Source organism: Engystomops pustulosus, chromosome 5 (assembly GCF_040894005.1).
Source record: "Engystomops pustulosus chromosome 5, aEngPut4.maternal, whole genome shotgun sequence".
Taxonomy (NCBI): domain Eukaryota; kingdom Metazoa; phylum Chordata; class Amphibia; order Anura; family Leptodactylidae; genus Engystomops; species Engystomops pustulosus.
In genome coordinates this window covers 207,997,899-208,018,788 of record NC_092415.1, presented here as the reverse complement: position 1 = coordinate 208,018,788, position 20,890 = coordinate 207,997,899, and the positions used below count along the sequence as shown (strand labels likewise).

Sequence of the window (20,890 nt, the reverse complement as noted above, 5' to 3'; positions counted from 1 at the left end):
TCCGTTATTACTAGAACATGTGGTTATGTTGCAATTTCCGGCTCAGTGAGAGTGAGTGCTGCTCTGCAGGAAAAAGCCTCAGAATTTAGTATGATGGGAATAACCATTTTACGGGTAATGTGATAACTCAGGATAATTATCCAACTACTAATAACCAATTGTATCTTGTAGAATGGTCACTAGTAGTGACCAAACCAAAGCAGAACAGAAGAAAACCCCTTTATTCATATACACAGAGGGCACTCCCCCCACCACAAGTATTATAGGTGCACATATGAAATATCCATCACATCCGGGGAGACATTGTACCTGTTCTGCAGGCGTCCTCGTGTTCACCCTCTTACAGGTTTCCTGAAAAGATAAGAGACACGCAGGTTATTTACAAGGTAACTGTACACAGCAGCGCATCAGAAATTAGACTGTGCAGATTCTCTGCGTTTCTTATGCTAATTTTCTTACAGAATTGTGGACTTTGCTGCAGATATCAAGCTTTTGCAATGAAATCAGCAAATTTTCCTCACTGTGGATTCCTATTCTGCACCTCCCCTTGCAATTTCCTTACTGACCTTCCTGCAGTGAGATTATAGGGTTCATCTGGATTTTCAGGCAAAATTAATAGCTGAATTATTGTCAAGTTTCAGCCTGGGGGCAACATGAAATACTTGTAGACCTGGTGATGGAGTCGCCTACAAAACCCACATCGCCTGTATCTTGGGATATTAAAGAAGCATGCACATACATCTTGTAGAGGCAGTCACCCAACTTTCTGTAGTTCAGAAGGGCGAGTGAGCAGTCATACCTCCTTGATAACAGACATAGTAGCCAGAAATGGGATCAGATCCCATCAGAGGAAAGTTGTTTTTACTGCTTTCCTCTGATGGATCCAATTCTAGACCCAAAAAAAAAAAAAAAAGTGTGCTTGTACAGATTTTCATACATTGGAATTACAACTATCTGATGCAGAATTACAGAGATTTCCAAAAAGAGATGACACTAGATGGACTGATACATGACCCCACAAAGATCACACATGGTCAAGGAAAGAAAGGATATTCCCAGAAATCAGTGCACACACCATCTCATGTTCTGCAACAACATTACAGAAAAGTCCCTACATATATAAATGTATTTGTCCACATAGGCTCCGGGAGTTCTCCTGCTGTATTGTGCATGAGGTCAGGGCTTTGCTGGGCTTCTTGGGTGGACGCTGTGGGCTGAGCAGCCGGTGACATCTTGTGTGCAGACAGTTTCCATAGTATTGATGAAGTAGCATTTCAGATCCCGGCACAACAAAAGGCGTCTCTCTTTTGGGCAGTCACTCACCGAGCGGCCGCAGGATCTGCAGTCAGACGGCTTTTGTTTGAGAAATAGTTTCAGCATTGCACAATGGCAGTGACTTCATCCCGAGCGGCTCATCTGCCTCGGCTCCACAATCCAACGCAGCAACATTTTCCTCTCCGCATGAAACGACACGATCCCGGGTCACATAACAAAGCGGCCGTCACATCACCGGCATATACTGCAGCCGCTCACCCATTGCATAAGACAATGAGGGGCAAGTATCACACTCCAACCCCCCACCAGCGGATGTCATCACTGGGGGTCCAGAATCTGAACCTTGTACCAAGCTTTACCTTTAGCTGCTTCCTGATGCAAAAACCCATAGAGTTAACAAATCAAGACGCTCTATGAAAATCCTTCCACTCCTGGCTCCATACATTATATAGGGTTTGGCAGCCGGGCTATATGATAAGCGTATGTTTGTGAGCCAGACCCTCACTTATTGCAGGCCTGGGTACATCAGTGTGAAAACCACATGGGGGTTGGATTAGGCCTAGTAAACACCTTTAAGGAGCCGTCCATAAGCCTCACTGGGTACCCAGAATGGTGACCCACCACGTAAAATAATTTGCCAAAACCGGGACGCAGGGATGGGAGATCCTAATTTCTCACCATTTTTAATATATCAGCTTGTCACCTGTGAATGGGAAACTTCTTCCACCTCATTTTGAAGCCATAAACCCATCAATACTTCTCAGATGGAACAATTTATTACAGCAGTGTCCAAGATAACCATGACTAAGCTAGAACACAATCCTCAGCCCTGCTGATGTAGGGTGTATTCACATGCTGCAGTAATGTTGCAGTTTTCTCTGGGATATCGGCCTTATACATTAATAGTCCTAGTTTTCTATAGGGGCTGAGCGATCTCTACCACCTGCCCGACACAATGCCCTCCTCAGGACTAGCACTCATGTACGGCCCGCGTCCGGCTTTACAAGCGTTAACTATCCGTGCAGCAGGTTCTCCGCCTTCCCACGCTGCGATGTGTCCATCCCACAGCACAGAAATGTAAGGAATTTCAGAGAACAGCAGAATAATAGGGGTGGGCTTAGATAACCTACACATGACATTAGCATTAACACCATGATAGATGATAGGGAGTATAATCTGCACCGACCAATCTCCAGTCACATAGTGCAGGGGGGAAATCAAGGGGCGACACAAACAAGAATACAGAAAAGTTCTGCAACTTTCTACTACCGTGATTGATGTGACTGAGATCGTGGATGCATTAGTTGCAGTGTAGCAGAAAGACGATGGAGATGGCCATGTATACTGATTGATGGTAGACAAGTTATACACATCTTCCAAACCTGTATAATCACCAAACAATGGCACTCCATAGAGGATATACAGATTACTGGTTCATATGCAATAACAAGGCCGAATTTCCGCTGCCGTTCAATAATCCAGAATATTAGATAATCCAGTGCAGCATTCTGGAAACACATACAGCTCCTGTGTTAGATGATATAATGAGATAAAATAATCTCCCGGGGGCAGTAACGCCCCCACTCAGTAAACAGACACGTGGGAAAGCAGATATTGACAGCAGCTGAGGACGTAAACCCTAGGACCGGAGGTGGAACGCGGCCCGGGACGTGGCTGGCTGATGCAGCAGCTTTCCAGTAATGGCAGGTAGTGGAGACGACCGTGCTGCGACTTGTTACTATTTACTCCCGTACAACAAGCGCTTGTATCAGATCCGTCACGCTTCATTACACGCAGGTAGGAAACGTCCCGGCTGCAAACCACAAAACCTTTCAGGAACTTCCTACAGGAGCGCAAAGAAAACAAACATCTCTTATTCTTCCAATAATCTTCTATACAACTTCTAGTTGAGCAACTCAACTTTCCCAGAGCCCTGAATGGCAAGTTAGCATGCAACACATAAGTAGGACAAAATAAATTTTCTTGAAGTAATCCTGTAGAATAACGTGCAAATGTTATGTGACTATGGGGGGACTTGCTGAGGTCTGACTATGGTGACGGCAATTATCATGAGAATCCCTCATCCCCTTCCCCCTCCTCCCCCAAATTATTTTATTCCAAGCTCCCTATTCCCCTGGATGCTTGGCTATGACCATGCAGATTATCACCATCTAAATTTATACAATGGAGCATTAAGATTATAATCCATTGAAGGGGAAGATCCCAGCCTCTCGTTAAATGGTGGCATCAGTCTACTCCCAAGTAATTATTTAACAAGGCCAACTCATTACACAATGAGCACCGTGCCCAAAACAGATCCAGGACATCGCTCCATGTAGTAATCATCAATGCCAAACTGGCCAATCACAGTCAATGATAAAAAGCACAGGGCATGGACTGTACTAGATGGGCAGAAATTAGATTTTGTATACATATAGCCCTATAGAGAGCACTACAGTGAAAGGTGGGGATCAGAGGGGCTTTAATATGAGCCAGATGTACTATAGGTGACAACAGCGTCATGACTTCTTTGCACCATTTGATGTGAACAGAGCCTGTAGCCAGGGTAACAGGAGCTTCAGATCCACCCTTAGTAGCCCCATACTCCTTTGTACAGATAAGGTACAGGGGCCATAAACATTGTGCTCAGTGTGTGGTTGTTCCCATTGAGCCTGCCGTCTCCTCACAACTACATTGTAGCAGTAGAGAACGTAGATCCACCGGCACGTTCTACATGTTATGTATGAGCGATATGAAATAAAGTTGCCAAGTTTTATTATTTCTGATCATTGCAGTGCCACAGTGTAACAGATATGATGCATCAGCCACATAGGAGCTGCTCCCTACTGTACATAATAGTACGACTACAATGCACAGGCCACGCGAGGCTCACAGCAGTCACCTATATTCACACATTGCAGATCCTAAAAGATCCAATCCTCACGGGCGCTACCATTGGATTCAGCAACCAGCGTCCGTCTGCAATCTTAGAGGCTTTCAGACAGTACAGGGACATCTACAAGTGCTCACATTTCTACATCCCTTAAATAAGTGTGGGAGGAAACCGGAGTACCCAGAGGAAACCCACGGAAACACGGAGAGAACATACAAACTCTTTGCAGATGTTGACCTGGGTGGGATTCGAACCCAGGACCCCAGTGCTGCAAGGCAGAAGTGCTACTCACTCCGCCACTGTGCCGCCCCAGAGATTTCTTCTCGACTTCTATAGGATTTCCAGGGCAGCTAATAAGTAGTCCGATACCAAAAGTCCTAGTCTGTATAGGGCAGTTTATGGGCACCAGTGTTTCCTAGTTTTGGCCATCAGTTACCGTACGTAGGAGATAAATGATTTTATCAATTTTGAGTCCTAAGTTACTATATCCTTTAATAGATCAGCTAGTTATAACTTAAGGGGTAAGTCACCTCATCCGGCTCCTACAACCATGTACCACAATTACAGAATTACAAGGGATTATTAGAGTGGGGGGGGGGGGGGGGGGGTGGAACGACCATGCATCTTCTGCCATCAATGTCCAGTCAAGACGACATGACCATAAATCAGCAAAAATCACATCTAACCCCCATAGCCGCAGGTCCACACTCCATGCACCAAGCCGCAGGTCCACACTCCATGCACCAAGCCGCAGACACACCTGACTAAAGGAACATTTACAAGTCTATAAAATAAGACTGGCTATAATAGAAGCCGCTCTAAATACCTGTCGGTGACACTGCACAGTTTTATGGGTTGTGGAACAGGAGATGTTAAATCCCCTATAAACACTGAAATTGTAGAGCGGATTAGGAAGGGCTGGCTGTAACACTGGCCCAACACCGCTGCTGTACACAGGGAGATAGCAGTGTGTGAAGTCCGGCAGTAAAGGAGCAAGATGGAAATACTGACCCCACACTGTGAATGGCCATGTGATATTACTGAAAACTCAAATCCCACTGAGACTGATCAGATATTGCGCTGTCCTGGGTTATTGCATACAAAAGTAGCTGGAAGAAACAGTGCAGGAAGTGTTGTCATAAGGACATGGACCCACTCTGCTGTTATCCCCCTTCCCGACATGACTTCAAGTCATTGTATAGCATTAGAGAGAAGGCCGCCCCCTGCAGACGCCTTACAGGTCACAGTTTCCATATACAGAGCGACAATGAAAGAATAGTAATATTACAGAGCCGCAGCTTCCACGCTGGCCGGGGGAGAGACCCTATCCCGGATCCTCTGATGTAACGTCACAGCTATCTCCTCCTGACCACCGCTACACTGAGCCAAGGGCCGTCTCCTCACAGAATGAACAGAAGGCCGGCGGCCACGCCTGGAGCTGGAAGCCAACAAAGCAGAGACTCACGCCAGAGCCGATCATCCCTGGACCTAGCGGCAACACAATATAGTGATATACAGGCAGCTCCAGGACAACAACCCCATTCATACATCCCATCAGGACCAATGGACAATAACATGGGGTCTAAAGAAACATATGATGGCTATAACAGAGAAGATCTACTTGCCCGTCAAACCAAAGGGGTCCTGCTAATACCAATTATAACATAATAGTACACAAGCAAAGGGATCAGACTTCCCAGATTTACAGTGAAAGAGAAAGTTCGTATTATGTCCCTTGTCAAGCCCGGAAAGCACCTAAAATACACAAATTCCAGCTACTGAGAAGTAAAACAAAATCCAATACAATTTAAAGTCCACGTCTCATTTTTAGACTACACACCCCTGCAGGGCTTTCCTGTGCAGGTTTAGGGTCATACTGCATGTAAAATCAAGTATTTGATGGATTCACAGATCCAAGCTCTAATGCCACATAGCAAGGTCTTTGATCACAAACCGCAAACCTGCTAGAATTTGGACCAGGTCTAAGGGTACATTCACACGTTCATCCGAATCCGATTGTAGTAGTGGCAGGCCTAAAGATTTCTGCAGGCCCAATGCAAAGGAACAGAGCCGGATTTCAGCAAACTTCAGGAACAAAATGTGAGCAGCCTGAACGAAGCTCCACGCACGGGTGTAGCCGCTGGGAGTGGATGACTATTACATAACAGAATACATTATAAACAAGGCGACAATGTACAGGCCTAGAAATAGCTCCGGAGCTGCGTTACAGCTTTGTGCCCTCCTCGTATCCCTGCCCGTGTAACTCAGCAAAATCAACTATTAATAAGCCCAATTCATTAATAATAAATGTCTGCAATGGAGATACTGGTGGAATAAAGTCGTCTCCTTCCTGACGATCATCTCCGAGTCGCTCCCCCTTGTGCATCCTACACAAGTCCCTGCACAAGGAAGCGGCCGGCCCGACATGACGCCATGAGAGGGACATGGTTGTCAGCTACAGTGCTGAGAAATGAAATCCTACATGCAGACATCATAGGAAACAAAAGACAGTCAAGGACTAAAAGAACGATAAGTGTGACTAAAAAGAAATGGGCATCAATAAATACATGGATGGAGCTACCTGGTTAAAAGAAAGTGATCAGCAGGTGGGACCATGAAAACTGCAATCATATTCTATGATTATAGCTGCACTGGGGGGGGGGGTGTCCTCCTCACACTGCTGTGCTCTGTGCAGCCAATGTTAGATATTGTCCTTGGAGAGATGTGTGATCAGACCTTTGTGTATGTTGTTGGTAGCAGCAGGACTGTGATATATGGATTTATATTGCAGGAATGTACCTTTTCCAAGTGCACTGGGGGCGTGTCCTCACACTGCTGTGCACTATGCTCTCTGCACTGAGTTGCACCAGAGGCCCTCCATTACACACTACAGCCGTCAGAAGGGACAGTGAAACAGCTCAAAGAAGAGTGTCAAGAGCACAGCCAATACCCAGCGATGTTTGCATGGTCAAAACCAGGCCTCCACCTTTATAAAACACTGAAACAGGCAATTCCAAATAAGACAACCCCGTAATACCCCTAAAAGAATAGAATTCATTGAGTGTTGCACATTGCTAGAATATGCGATCACTATTGATCATTGGTGACCTGACCTCTGGGACCCTCTCCAATCCCAAGAACAAGGACCTTCTTTTCTAGTCAAGTATGACCCACACAGGAAACACGGAGAACACAAATTACACGGGTGTATAATGGTGCGGGCTTCATCTTATACCATGTTACATCAGCCTGAAGGTCTTCTCAATTCAGGGGGAACTCTACCAAACAAAGTTATGACAAATCCAGGAGACAGGCTAACAATTTATGACCCCTTTAAATTTGTCTGGTCCTGGGAAAGCTGGTTGACGACCACATTTGCAGAAGATATCAGACGTGAACTCTCACCCGGCTCCTGCAAAGTAAATCTATCATTCAACAAGGCAACAAGTGTGACCAACAAAAGCTCCTACAGGGAACATAGTGCAATACTGGAGTTTCCAAATCTAGGTTCAAACTATCTAATATCTAGCAACAGGACAACACTGATTTATACCGTGACAAGATTCCTGGTAAGCGATGAGAGATGGCGACGCGAGCACTTAAGGGGAGACGGTTCTCCGATAGTTCCCTATTTAGGAAGCGCCGCTCCCCCGACCCCCCTCTTCCCATCCGCATTGTGGAATGATTTTTCTAAGCAGAGAAATGAAGTTTTCGCTATGAATGCCAGAGCTGCAAACAGCAAGTGGAGCAGAAGGAGAGAGGACGAGGCGGCGGGAGCCAAGAATGGGGATGTCAACCATTAACCACTGCACAGCCAGAAGCTTGACACAAAGGATCCACAATGGCCAAGGTCAGCGAGGTGATGGCCCATGCACCGGCGGCTGATACTACTACATAATGTGCAGGTGAAGGCAGACTATCCGCATATGCAGGCTCTAAGCAACATGATATGAATGTCATAGCAGGCATTCAGCTATGGGAGTGCATATATTACTATAGGTTCCTTATTGCAGCCTCTTTACATACATGTGTGCCGAGAAGGCAAGTGAAAAGCAGCAAAACTTGTCTAGACGGGATGAAACCAGCTCTGGGAACTTAGCATTAGGACTACGAAGGCAAAATGAATACATCCCGATGCACATGAGCCTATAGCATGTATGAATACAGCTCTTATGGCTTCTCAGGCACAGGGTGAATACGGGCATCCATAGTACGTCATCAAAAGACGTCATTGTTCAAACGGAAAAAAGAAAATATTCTGAGGGGGATTGACAACACTTAAAGGAAACCTACCATTAGATATAATGCCATATGAAGCAAACATACCTTGGGAAAGCTGGATAAGGCTGGCGGCCAAAATAAACACATTACACAGAGCTTGTAATTACAAATGGAGGCAAGTCAAGACATGACTAATCAACCTGAGCTGGATCACTCATACACAGCAGCTGGGGGATGGTGCAGCAATTGATTATTCTGCCTACAGGCACAACCCAGGGATACATCATCCTCTCCTGCAGTGAATAACTAATGTGCTCGGAGAAATGCTGAACCAGCCACAGAAGCAACAGAGCTTCATTATCATAATGTTATATCTTTTTTATCAGCAAAACCACTCATCACAGGGATTAAACAAGATATGATCCTGCATCAGTGTAGCTACAGCGGTCTCAAGGTATCTTTGCTTCATACTGCATTTGCTGCTAGGAATAAAATTGCAGAAATGTTTAAATACATTGAAAGACAATAATTCCAGTACTTGTATTCAACGAACTGAATGGTTGACAGCTGGAGGGTAAATAGGTGAATGGGGCTCACCTACAATATGGATGGTAAAGATTGTGGAGCAAGTCATAACCCTGCAGCCTCTTCATACAGTGGACAGGAGGCGGACGGGACATCGGGCCTCCGCTACTCAGATATTGATCACCGATCCCAAGAATAAGGGATCAATGCAAATAACAAAGGAGAACCAGCAGGACAGGTCAATGTAATGTGTATGCAACGGTCTCAACCCTCCACCAATAGCAGAATTGATTGAAGTATAGTAGTAGCTTATACCCTCTCCCCATTGGCTGAGAGATGATTTGAGTAACCAATGACAGAACCAGTACCAAAACACGATGCTCCCAAACAGGACAAAGAAATTTCCAGGAGGTCCCACAAGTATTGCACAGTATCGTCCCAGCATCCGCAGTAACTTCCGCCAAGTAAACTTGTCATCAATAGTCTCCACAAACTCTCCTATGAGTGCGATATCGAAGATGGGTCAGGTTTGTCTCTGGAAAACTATCAATAATATTGTCCATACACAGGTGCCTCATTTGCAGTATCATCATATTATAGTCCTTGTGTAACGCCCCCCCCTGCTCAGACAGGAAAGACGAGCATGGGATGACTATAATAGATGGACTCCCAGATGCCAGGCACCAGCTGTCAGTGTTTGGGCTAATGAGCGGCTTGGCTCCAGAGACTTCCCCGGTGAGGCAGCACCACATGCTTGTGCAGGGCCGGGCAATGCCACCTCCCTCCTACATTGTTTATTACTGTCTTCACAGGTGACATATTACAAGTCTGCAAATCTGATCCCTTGTACTTTGCTCTCTCACCCCGTGCTCTGCATGTAAACACCTACTGTATAACACATCACCATAACACAGAGTGAGCTGCCTGCATAATACACGGCGTCCTGCCAGATCCCCTTCTATCAGGCCTACAGCTAGCACAGCACCCAGGCTCCTCTCCCTGTATCAGGCCTATACGGTGCACAGCACCCGGGCTCCTCTCCCTGTATCAGCACTGTACGGTGCACAGCCCCCAGGCTACTCTGCCTGTATCAGCACTGTACGGTGCCCAGCCCCCGGGCTCCTCTCCCTGCATCAGGCCTATACAGTGCACAGCCCCCGGGCTCCTCTCCCTGTATCAGGCCTACAGCTTGCACAGCCCCCGGGCTCCTCTCCCTGTATCAGGCCTACAGCTTGCACAGCCCCCGGGCTCCTCTCCCTGTATCAGCACTGTACGGTGCACAGCCCCCAGGCTACTCTGCCTGTATCAGCACTGTACGGTGCCCAGCCCCCGGGCTCCTCTCCCTGCATCAGGCCTATACAGTGCACAGCCCCCAGGCTCCTCTCCCTGCATCAGGCCTATACAGTGCACAGCCCCCGGGCTCCTCTCCCTGTATCAGGCCTATACAGTGCACAGCCCCCGGGCTCCTCTCCCTGCATCAGGCCTATACGGTGCACAGCCCCCGGGCTCCTCTCCCTGTATCAGGCCTATACAGTGCACAGCCCCCGGGCTCCTCTCCCTGTATCAGGCCTATACAGTGCACAGCCCCGGGCTCCTCTCCCTGTATCAGCACTGTACAGTGCACAGCCCCCGGGCTCCTCTCCCTGTATCAGCACTGTACAGTGCACAGCACCCGGGCTCCTCTCCCTGTATCAGCACTGTACCGTGCACAGCACCCGGGCTCCTCTCCCTGCATCAGCACTGTACAGTGCACAGCCCCCGGGCTCCTCTCCCTGTATCAGGCCTATACAGTGCACAGCCCCCGGGCTCCTCTCCCTGTATCAGCACTGTACCGTGCACAGCACCCGGGCTCCTCTCCCTGTATCAGCACTGTACAGTGCACAGCCCCCGGGCTCCTCTCCCTGTATCAGGCCTATACAGTGCACAGCCCCCGGGCTCCTCTCCCTGTATCAGGCCTATACAGTGCACAGCCCCCGGGCTCCTCTCCCTGTATCAGGCCTATACAGTGCACAGCCCCCGGGCTCCTCTCCCTGTATCAGGCCTATACAGTGCACAGCCCCCGGGCTCCTCTCCCTGTATCAGGCCTATACAGTGCACAGCCCCCGGGCTCCTCTCCCTGTATCAGGCCTATACAGTGCACAGCCCCCGGGCTCCTCTCCCTGTATCAGGCCTATACAGTGCACAGCCCCCAGGCTACTCTCCCTGTATTTCTGTGTATATGACTAGTATACTGTATATACGTGCATGAACACCTTGTCTTTACATCTTTTGCTGCATTTTGACTCCTCTACCTGTGCAGCTGCACAGCTCTGATGCCATCGGCCCCCGTATACTGCACAGCTCTGATGCCATCGGCCCCCGTATACTGCACAGCTCTGATGCCATCGGCCCCCGTATACTGCACAGCTCTGATGTCATCGGCCCCCTGTATACTGCACAGCTCTGATGCCATCGGCCCCCGTATACTGCACAGCTCTGATGCCATCGGCCCCCGTATACTGCACAGCTCTGATGTCATCGGCCCCCCGTATACGGCACAGCTCTGATGCCATCGGCCCCCGTATACTGCACAGCTCTGATGCCATCGGCCCCCGTATACTGCACAGCTCTGATGTCATCGGCCCCCCGTATACGGCACAGCTCTGATGCCATCGGCCCCCCGTATACGGCACAGCTCTGATGCCATCGGCCCCCGTATACTGCACAGCTCTGATGCCATCGGCCCCCGTATACTGCACAGCTCTGATGCCATCGGCCCCCGTATACTGCACAGCTCTGATGCCCCTCCCCCCCTCCCCCGCATAAAGGGGCCCCATGGGACTCGAAGGGAAAACAGCGAGACTGCAAATACTATACACAGCGGGCGCAGTCAGTCAGGGGCAGTGCACAGACGGGGCGGGCGCAGTCAGTCAGGGGCAGTGCACAGACGGGGCGGGCGCAGTCAGTCAGGGGCAGTGCACAGACGGGGCGGGCGCAGTCAGTCAGGGGCAGGCGCAGTCAGTCAGGGGCAGTGCACAGACGGGGCGGGCGCAGTCAGTCAGGGGCAGTGCACAGACGGGGCGGGCGCAGTCAGTCAGGGGCAGTGCACAGACGGGGCGGGCGCAGTCAGTCAGGGGCAGTGCACAGACGGGGCGGGCGCAGTCAGTCAGGGGCAGTGCACAGACGGGGCGGGCGCAGTCAGTCAGGGGCAGTGCACAGACGGGGCGGGCGCAGTCAGTCAGGGGCAGTGCACAGACGGGGCGGGCGCAGTCAGTCAGGGGCAGTGCACAGACGGGGCGGGCGCAGTCAGTCAGGGGCAGTGCACTGGGCGGGCGCAGTCAGTCAGGGGCAGTGTACTGGGTGGGCGCAGTCAGTCAGGGGCAGTGTACAGGGTGGGCGCAATCAGTCAGGGGCAGTGCAGTGGGTGGGCACAATCAGTCAGGGGCAGTGCAGTGGGTGGGCGCAGTCAGTCAGGGGCAGTGTACTGGGTGGGCGCAGTCAGTCAGGGGCAGTGTACTGGGTGGGCGCAGTCAGTCAGGGGCAGTGTACTGGGTGGGCGCAGTCAGTCAGGGGCAGTGTACTGGGTGGGCGCAGTCAGTCAGGGGCAGTGTACTGGGTGGGCGCAGTCAGTCAGGGGCAGTGTACTGGGTGGGCGCAGTCAGTCAGGGGCAGTGTACTGGGTGGGCGCAGTCAGTCAGGGGCAGTGTACTGGGTGGGCGCAGTCAGTCAGGGGCAGTGTACTGGGTGGGCGCAGTCAGTCAGGGGCAGTGTACTGGGTGGGCGCAGTCAGTCAGGGGCAGTGTACTGGGTGGGCGCAGTCAGTCAGGGGCAGTGTACTGGGTGGGCGCAGTCAGTCAGGGGCAGTGTACTGGGTGGGCGCAGTCAGTCAGGGGCAGTGTACTGGGTGGGCGCAGTCAGTCAGGGGCAGTGTACTGGGTGGGCGCAGTCAGTCAGCGGCAGTGTACAGGGTGGGCGCAGTCAGTCAGGGGCAGTGTACTGGGTGGGCGCAGTCAGTCAGGGGCAGTGTACTGGGTGGGCGCAGTCAGTCAGGGGCAGTGTACTGGGTGGGCGCAGTCAGTCAGGGGCAGTGTACTGGGTGGGCGCAGTCAGTCAGGGGCAGTGTACTGGGTGGGCGCAGTCAGTCAGGGGCAGTGTACTGGGTGGGCGCAGTCAGTCAGGGGCAGTGTACTGGGTGGGCGCAGTCAGTCAGGGGCAGTGTACTGGGTGGGCGCAGTCAGTCAGGGGCAGTGTACTGGGTGGGCGCAGTCAGTCAGGGGCAGTGTACTGGGTGGGCGCAGTCAGTCAGGGGCAGTGTACTGGGTGGGCGCAGTCAGTCAGGGGCAGTGTACGGGGTGGGCGCAGTCAGTCAGGGGCAGTGTACGGGGTGGGCGCAGTCAGTCAGGGGCAGTGTACGGGGTGGGCGCAGTCAGTCAGGGGCAGTGTACGGGGTGGGCGCAGTCAGTCAGGGGCAGTGTACGGGGTGGGCGCAGTCAGTCAGGGGCAGTGTACAGGGTGGGCGCAGTCAGTCAGGGGCAGTGTACAGGGTGGGTGCAGTCAGTCAGGGGCAGTGTACAGACAGGGTGGGCGCAGTCAGTCAGGGGCAGTGTACAGACAGGGTGGGCGCAGTCAGTCAGGGGCAGTGTACAGACAGGGTGGGCGCAGTCAGTCAGGGGCAGTGTACTGGGTGGGCGCAGTCAGTCAGGGGCAGTGTACTGGGTGGGCGCAGTCAGTCAGGGGCAGTGTACAGGGTGGGTGCAGTCAGTCAGGGGCAGTGTACAGGGTGGGTGCAGTCAGTCAGGGGCAGTGTACAGGGTGGGTGCAGTCAGTCAGGGGCAGTGTACAGGGTGGGTGCAGTCAGTCAGGGGCAGTGTACAGGGTGGGTGCAGTCAGTCAGGGGCAGTGTACAGGGTGGGTGCAGTCAGTCAGGGGCAGTGTACAGGGTGGGCGCAGTCAGTCAGGGGCAGTGTACAGACAGGGTGGGCGCAGTCAGTCAGGGGCAGTGTACAGGGTGGGTGCAGTCAGTCAGGGGCAGTGTACAGGGTGGGTGCAGTCAGTCAGGGGCAGTGTACAGGGTGGGTGCAGTCAGTCAGGGGCAGTGTACAGGGTGGGTGCAGTCAGTCAGGGGCAGTGTACAGGGTGGGTGCAGTCAGTCAGGGGCAGTGTACAGGGTGGGTGCAGTCAGTCAGGGGCAGTGTACAGGGTGGGCGCAGTCAGTCAGGGGCAGTGTACAGACAGGGTGGGCGCAGTCAGTCAGGGGCAGTGTACAGGGTGGGTGCAGTCAGTCAGGGGCAGTGTACAGGGTGGGTGCAGTCAGTCAGGGGCAGTGTACAGGGTGGGCGCAGTCAGTCAGGGGCAGTGTACAGACAGGGTGGGTGCAGTCAGTCAGGGGTATACAGTATACAGGGTGGGTGCAGTCAGTCAGGGGCAGTGTACAGGGTGGGTGCAGTATACAGACAGGGTGGGTGCAGTATGGAGGACACTTACTAGTGACACCGGCGCCCTCTCGGCTCCTCAGGGACAGTCACAGCGATAAATCTCGGCTCCTCACTGACTCCACACTCGGCCGCCACCGTTAGAGCCACAGAAACCTCCAGAGACCGGCCGCTCCCCCTCACCGAGGCCACTGACAGACTGACCAGCCACCCAATCACAAGTCACGATGAAACGCTAGCCGGTTGTCTCAGCCAATAGCTCAGCGCAATGCGGACGAAGGGCGGGGCCAGGAGCGGCACAGCGTCCGAGAAACATCCAGTCAGAAGGCAAGAAATCCTCCCTCTGCCGCAGCCGGCCTGGAGGCGGGACTTAGCTAGACAGGCGGATAACGGACAGCGTGATGCAGCCAATCAGCAGGCAGGACGAGGGCGGCTCGAGCCAGTAGCTGCGGCGGGGAATGTCTGGCACCTATAAATAGAGCGTCAGCCAGGATACCGGTAGTTTGGAGATGACTGTAGCTGAGATTTACGGCGCTAACTGGAATACGGCTGCAGCGGCCCCTCCCTGACTGAGGCTTCTGCTTTTCATAAGTCATTTTTGGCTGTAAACTAGTCTTCTTCAGTCTGAGTTTTGCCATCCAATCAGGATCAAGGTGGGGTCATGATTGACAGGCAGATGCGTCATATTCAACCAATGGCATGTCGCGGTAAGGGCGTGGTCCCGGCAGCGCGGTTTTCCCGCTGGATTTGTGTGAGGAGCGGATGAGGGAAGCGGCAGTGACCTTCCCGGGAGCTGAGGGTCTGTGATGTCCAGTCACTACCAGACCCCTCATATCAGGGTTACACTCATATATCTTGTGTTGTATACAGTCACTGCCAAAATACCTTTTAATTACGACAAAAGTATATAAAATTGTCAAAAAGTGTATAAAAAAATGTAAATTTATCATATACACTGCTAAGCCTCAGAGTGCCCCATATGATGGTGGATAAAAGTAAAGCTGCACAAACAAAATCCTTCCAAAATACATTAACCCCTTAAGGACGCAGGGTTTTTCGGCTCATTTCTCGCTCTCCAACTTCAAAAATCCATAACTTATTCATGTTTCCGTGTACAGACCTGTGTGAGGGCTTATTTTGTGCGTAACAAATTTTACTTTCCAATAATGTTATTTATTTTAACATGCCGTGTACTGCGAAGCTGGAAAAAATTCCAAATGTGGAAAAATTGAAAAAAAATCGCACGTGCGTCACGTTCTTGTGGGCTCAGTTTTTACGACTTTCACTCTTCCCCCCAAATAACACGCCTACTTTATTCTTCGGTTCGGTGCGATCGCGGTGATACCGGATTTATAGGTTTTATTGTGTTTTAATACATTTTCAAAAATTAAACGAATGTGTACAAAAAAGAAAAAAATATTTTTTTGCCATCTTCTGACGCTAATAACTTTTTCATACTTTGGCGCACGGAGATGTGTGAGGGGTCATTTTTTGCGAAATGAGGCGACGTTTTCATTGCTACCATTTTGATGTCTGTGCGACATTTTGATCATTTTTTATTTCATTTCTTATGTTATGTAAAAAGGTGTAAAAGTCGCATTTCGGACATTTGGGCGCCATTTCCTGCCTCGAAGGTCACCGCCGCCCGTAACCGTTTTTATATTTTGATAGATCGGGCATTTTGGGACGCGGCGATACCTAATATGTTTGTGATTTTTACTGTTTATTATGTTTTATATCCGTTCTAGGGAAAGGGGGGTGATTTGAACTTTTAATATTTTATTAATTTTTTTTATTTTTTTTTCCACTATTTTTTAGACCATCTAGGGTACATTAAACCTAGATAGTCAGATCGCTCCTACCATATACTGCAATACTTCTGTATAATACTTCTGTATTGCAATATATGGCATTTTTGCAGCACATTCGTTACAAAGAGCCACTGGCTCATTGTAACGAATCTGCAGATGCCAGATAGTCTCGGATCAAACGAAGACCCGAGGCTACCATGGCAACCCATCGCCACCCCCGATGACGTTCGGGGGCGCGGCGATCGTAATAAAGATGGCGGCGCCGTCTTTTAAACGCCGCCGGCGACTTTAATGAAAGGGTAAATAGCCGCGATCGGTGCAAGCACTGACCGCGTTTATTAGCGGTGGGGGTTTGCTGCAATATGCAACAACCCCCACCTCTGTATGAAGAGGACTCAGCCCGTGAGCCCTCTTCATACATCCCTTATACCTCTGCGCCGTAGAGCTACTGTGCAGAGCGTTAAGGGGTTAAAAAGAGTTAAACACCATAAAATAATGGTCTTTTCTCTCAGAGAAGTGATAGATTGTACAGTATGTAATAAGGTGGGTGAGAAATTAAAGATCCATTACCTAAACCCCTTCAAAATACAATTCAAAGGTAAAAAAAAATGCAAAAAATTTCCTCAAAATTGTAACCGACCTTATAAGGCTCCATACAATGGATAAGTGACGATTTAATATAAATCAAAATCCCATTAAAACATAAAATATATAAAAACAAAAAGGAATGACGTGTTCTCAGTGAGAATGTGCTATATAATGGTGTATGATGTACATCACGCTCTCGGCAGTGCCCTGGGTGAGGCGAGCACCCTCAGTCTGTGTCTTTCAGTGTCTCCTTTTTTGGATTTTCTCCTCTTCCTCTCAGTTTTGGGGTTCCTCAGGGCTCAGTACTAGGTCCTCTTCTTAGTGATCGTTTACAAACATGCTGGGTCGTTCACGCGAACTACGTGAGCCGGCTCACCTCAATGAACCGGTATCTGACTAAACCCTGCCCCTGAACGGCTCGCCACGCCCCCTTTAACTCGATAAAATCGGTTTAGGTGTGGTGTGGGGAGACTGACAGACTAGCCTAGGAGCCAGAAGAGCCGGCTCTTCTTAGTGAGGCGAGCCTAATGAGCCAGATCACTAAAAAGAGCCGGAATTCCCATCACTACCTCTTCTCTTCTCCCTCTATCCTGCCCCCATTGGACAAACCATCAGCAGATTTGGTTTCCAGTATCATCTATAGCTATATACTGTACGTAACATCACCCCGGCCTTACTCCAGAACACTAGTGACTGTCTCTCTGACTGTCTCTCTGTCTCTAACATCATGTCCTCTCTCTTCTTGAATCTGTCTTTCCACAGTCTACTATCCTTCTCAACCCTGACCTCTCCATCTCGGTCGGTGGGATCACTATAGCCCCGGGGCAGCAGGCCGCTGTCTTGGGGTTGTGCTGGACTACAAACTCTCCTGTGCACCGTATATTCAATCTCTTGCTCGCTCTTGCCGCCTGCATCTCAGAAACATCTCCAGAATCCGACCATTTATTACAATTGCATCCTGTAAAACAATAATTGTTGCTCTGATTCGCTCTCGTCTAGACTCCTGTAACTCGCTACTAATCATCTTCCAGTCACTAAACTCTCTCCTCTACAATCTATTCTCAGTGCAGACCAAACGCTACACAGATGCCTCCAGTTTGTGCCAATCTCTGCACTGGTTGTTTGTCTCCTTCCGAATTCAGTTTAAAATAATAACCCTCATCCACAAAGTTCTGCACAACTCTGCACCTTTCTACTCTCTGTCTAACGTCCAACCCGTGCTCTTCCATCTGCCAGTGATATTAGATTAATCTCTACCTTAATTGAACCTCTCACTTACATCTAGGACTTCTCTAGAGCTGCACCAATTCTCTGGAAGGCCCTTCCCTGAACTATCAGAATAACACCCACCCTCCAAAAGTGCAATTGTGCTTTTAAAACCCATCTCTTTAGGAAGATCTATCACACTCTCTAACTGCATGTACCTTCAACTCTCTCTTTACTAACCCATCCTGTGTCCTCCTCCCATTTGTTATCCAGTAAACAGCAGGTATATACCAAGCTCCAGGCTTCTCTGCAGCCACATTCACCTTGGACTTTGTATATGAGATGCAGATGGTTCAAGCAGCAATATTTTTATTCAATCAATAATTTTTATTCTGTTCCCTTAAAAAGAAAGGCTGGACTATTATACAAGCTCTTATACCTCCTGTGTCACCCCCTCATCCTCATAGACTGTAAGCTCTTGTGTCACCCCCTCATCCTCATAGACTGTATGCTCTTGTGTCACCCCCTCATCCTCATAGACTGTAAGCTCTTGTGTCACCCCCTCATCCTCATAGACTGTAAGCTCTTGTGTCACCCCCTCATCCTCATAGACTGTATGCTCTTGTGTCACCCCCTCATCCTCATAGACTGTAAGCTCTTGTGTCACCCCCTCATCCTCATAGACTGTAAGCGCTTGTGTCACCCTTCATCCTCATAGACTGTAAGCTCTTGTTTCACCTCCCTCATCCTCATAGACTGTAAGCTCTTGTGTCACCCCCTCATCCTCATAGACTGTAAGCGCTTGTGTCACCCCTCATCCTCATAGACTGTAAGCTCTTGTGTCACTCCCTCATCCTCATAGACTGTAAGCTCTTGTGTCTCTCCCTCATCCTCATAGACTGTAAGCTCTTGTGTCACCCCCTCATCCTCATAGACTGTAAGCTCTTGTGTCACCCCCTCATCCTCATAGACTGTAAGCTCTTGTGTCACCCCCTCATCCTCATAGACTGTAAGCTCTTGTGTCACCCTCTCATCCTCATAGACTGTAAGCTCTTGTGTCACCCCCTCATCCTCATAGACTGTAAGCGCTTGTGTCACCCTTCATCCTCATAGACTGTAAGCTCTTGTTTCACCTCCCTCATCCTCATAGACTGTAAGCTCTTGTGTCACCCCCTCATCCTCATAGACTGTAAGCGCTTGTGTCACCCCTCATCCTCATAGACTGTAAGCTCTTGTGTCACTCCCTCATCCTCATAGACTGTAAGCTCTTGTGTCTCTCCCTCATCCTCATAGACTGTAAGCTCTTGTGTCACCCCCTCATCCTCATAGACTGTAAGCTCTTGTGTCACCCCCTCATCCTCATAGACTGTAAGCTCTTGTGTCACTCCCTCATCCTCATAGACTGTAAGCTCTTGTGTCTCTCCCTCATCCTCATAGACTGTAAGCTCTTGTGTCACCCCCTCATCCTCATAGACTGTAAGCTCTTGTGTCACCCCCTCATCCTCATAGACTGTAAGCTCTTGTGTCACCCCCTCATCCTCATAGACTGTAAGCTCTTGTGTCACCCTCTCATCCTCATAGACTGTAAGCTCTTGTGTCCCCCTTCATCCTCATAGACTGTAAGCTCTTGTCCCCCCCCTCTCATCCTCATAGACTGTAAGCTCTTGTGTCACCTCCTCATCCTCATAGACTGTAAGCTCTTGTGTCCCCCTTCATCCTCATAGACTGTAAGCTCTTGTCCCCCCCCTCTCATCCTCATAGACTGTAAGCTCTTGTGTCACCCCCTCATCCTCATAGACTGTAAGCTCTTGTGTCACCCTCTCATCCTCATAGACTGTAAGCTCTTGTGTCCCCCTTCATCCTCATAGACTGTAAGCTCTTGTCCCCCCCCTCTCATCCTCATAGACTGTAAGCTCTTGTGTCACCTCCTCATCCTCATAGACTGTAAGCTCTTGTGTCCCCCTTCATCCTCATAGACTGTAAGCTCTTGTCCCCCCCTCTCATCCTCATAGACTGTAAGCTCTTGTGTCACCCCCTCATCCTCATAGACTGTAAGCTCTTGTGTCACCCTCTCATCCTCATAGACTGTAAGCTCTTGTGTCCCCCTTCATCCTCATAGACTGTAAGCTCTTGTTTCACCTCCCTCATCCTCATAGACTGTAAGCTCTTGTCCCCCCCCTCTCATCCTCATAGACTGTAAGCTCTTGTCCCCCCCCTCTCATCCTCATAGACTGTAAGCTCTTGTCCCCCCCCTCTCATCCTCATAGACTGTAAGCTCTTGTCCCCCCCCTCTCATCCTCATAGACTGTAAGCTCTTGTGTCACCTCCTCATCCTCATAGACTGTAAGCTCTTGTGTCACCCCCTCATCCTCATAGACTGTAAGCTCTTGTGTCCTCGTTTCTTTCTGAAAAGGACATTAAAGTAAGACAATAGAGAGAGTCCCCTGCCTGCTACTTACCTGCACACGTGCACTTCTGAGTCATAGGGACTGGCTAAGGATGAATGACATTGTTCGCATACCTACCTGCACAGACTGTTCGCATACCTACCTGCACAGACTGTTCGCATACCTACCTGCACAGACTGTTCGCATACCTACCTGCACAGACTGTTCGCATACCTACCTGCACAGACTGTTCGCATACCTACCTGCACAGACTGTTCGCATACCTACCTGCACAGACTGTTCGCATACCTACCTGCACAGACTGTTCGCATACCTACCTGCACAGACTATTTAGCTGTAGATCTATAGGGAGTCATTTTATAGACATACAGTCTATCCAAACATCACATTTATCCAAACATTTTGTGTAAGCTACATAGATCCAGGAGTTATAATACATACACCACCAGAAGCAAGTTTTATGCGTGAATAAGGCACCAGAACCAAGCTTACACCATAAAACCACCAACAATCAATAAATACAGTACCACAACCAAGTTCTGTAAAAAAATA

The 20,890-nt window shown here is 49.8% G+C and overlaps 1 protein-coding gene across 13 annotated transcripts in view; it reads right to left on the bottom strand.

Moving 5' to 3' along the window:
* Positions 1-14,723, bottom strand: part of LOC140133837 (uncharacterized) — a 74,436-nt gene extending 59,713 nt beyond the window's left edge. For 3 of the 13 annotated variants that reach the window (XM_072154456.1, XM_072154463.1, XM_072154466.1), the window contains exons 1-2: positions 14,378-14,721; positions 310-351 (exon numbers count right to left, since the gene is read on the bottom strand). The gene's annotated coding sequence lies outside the window, so the exon portion shown is untranslated. Of the gene's footprint in view, positions 1-309; positions 352-1,323; positions 1,586-1,634; positions 1,788-14,377 lie in introns of those variants that run through there. The other 10 variants (XM_072154461.1, XM_072154468.1, XM_072154462.1 and 7 more) reach the window with 6 other exon arrangements.
* Between the last annotated feature and the right edge of the window lie 6,167 nt (positions 14,724-20,890).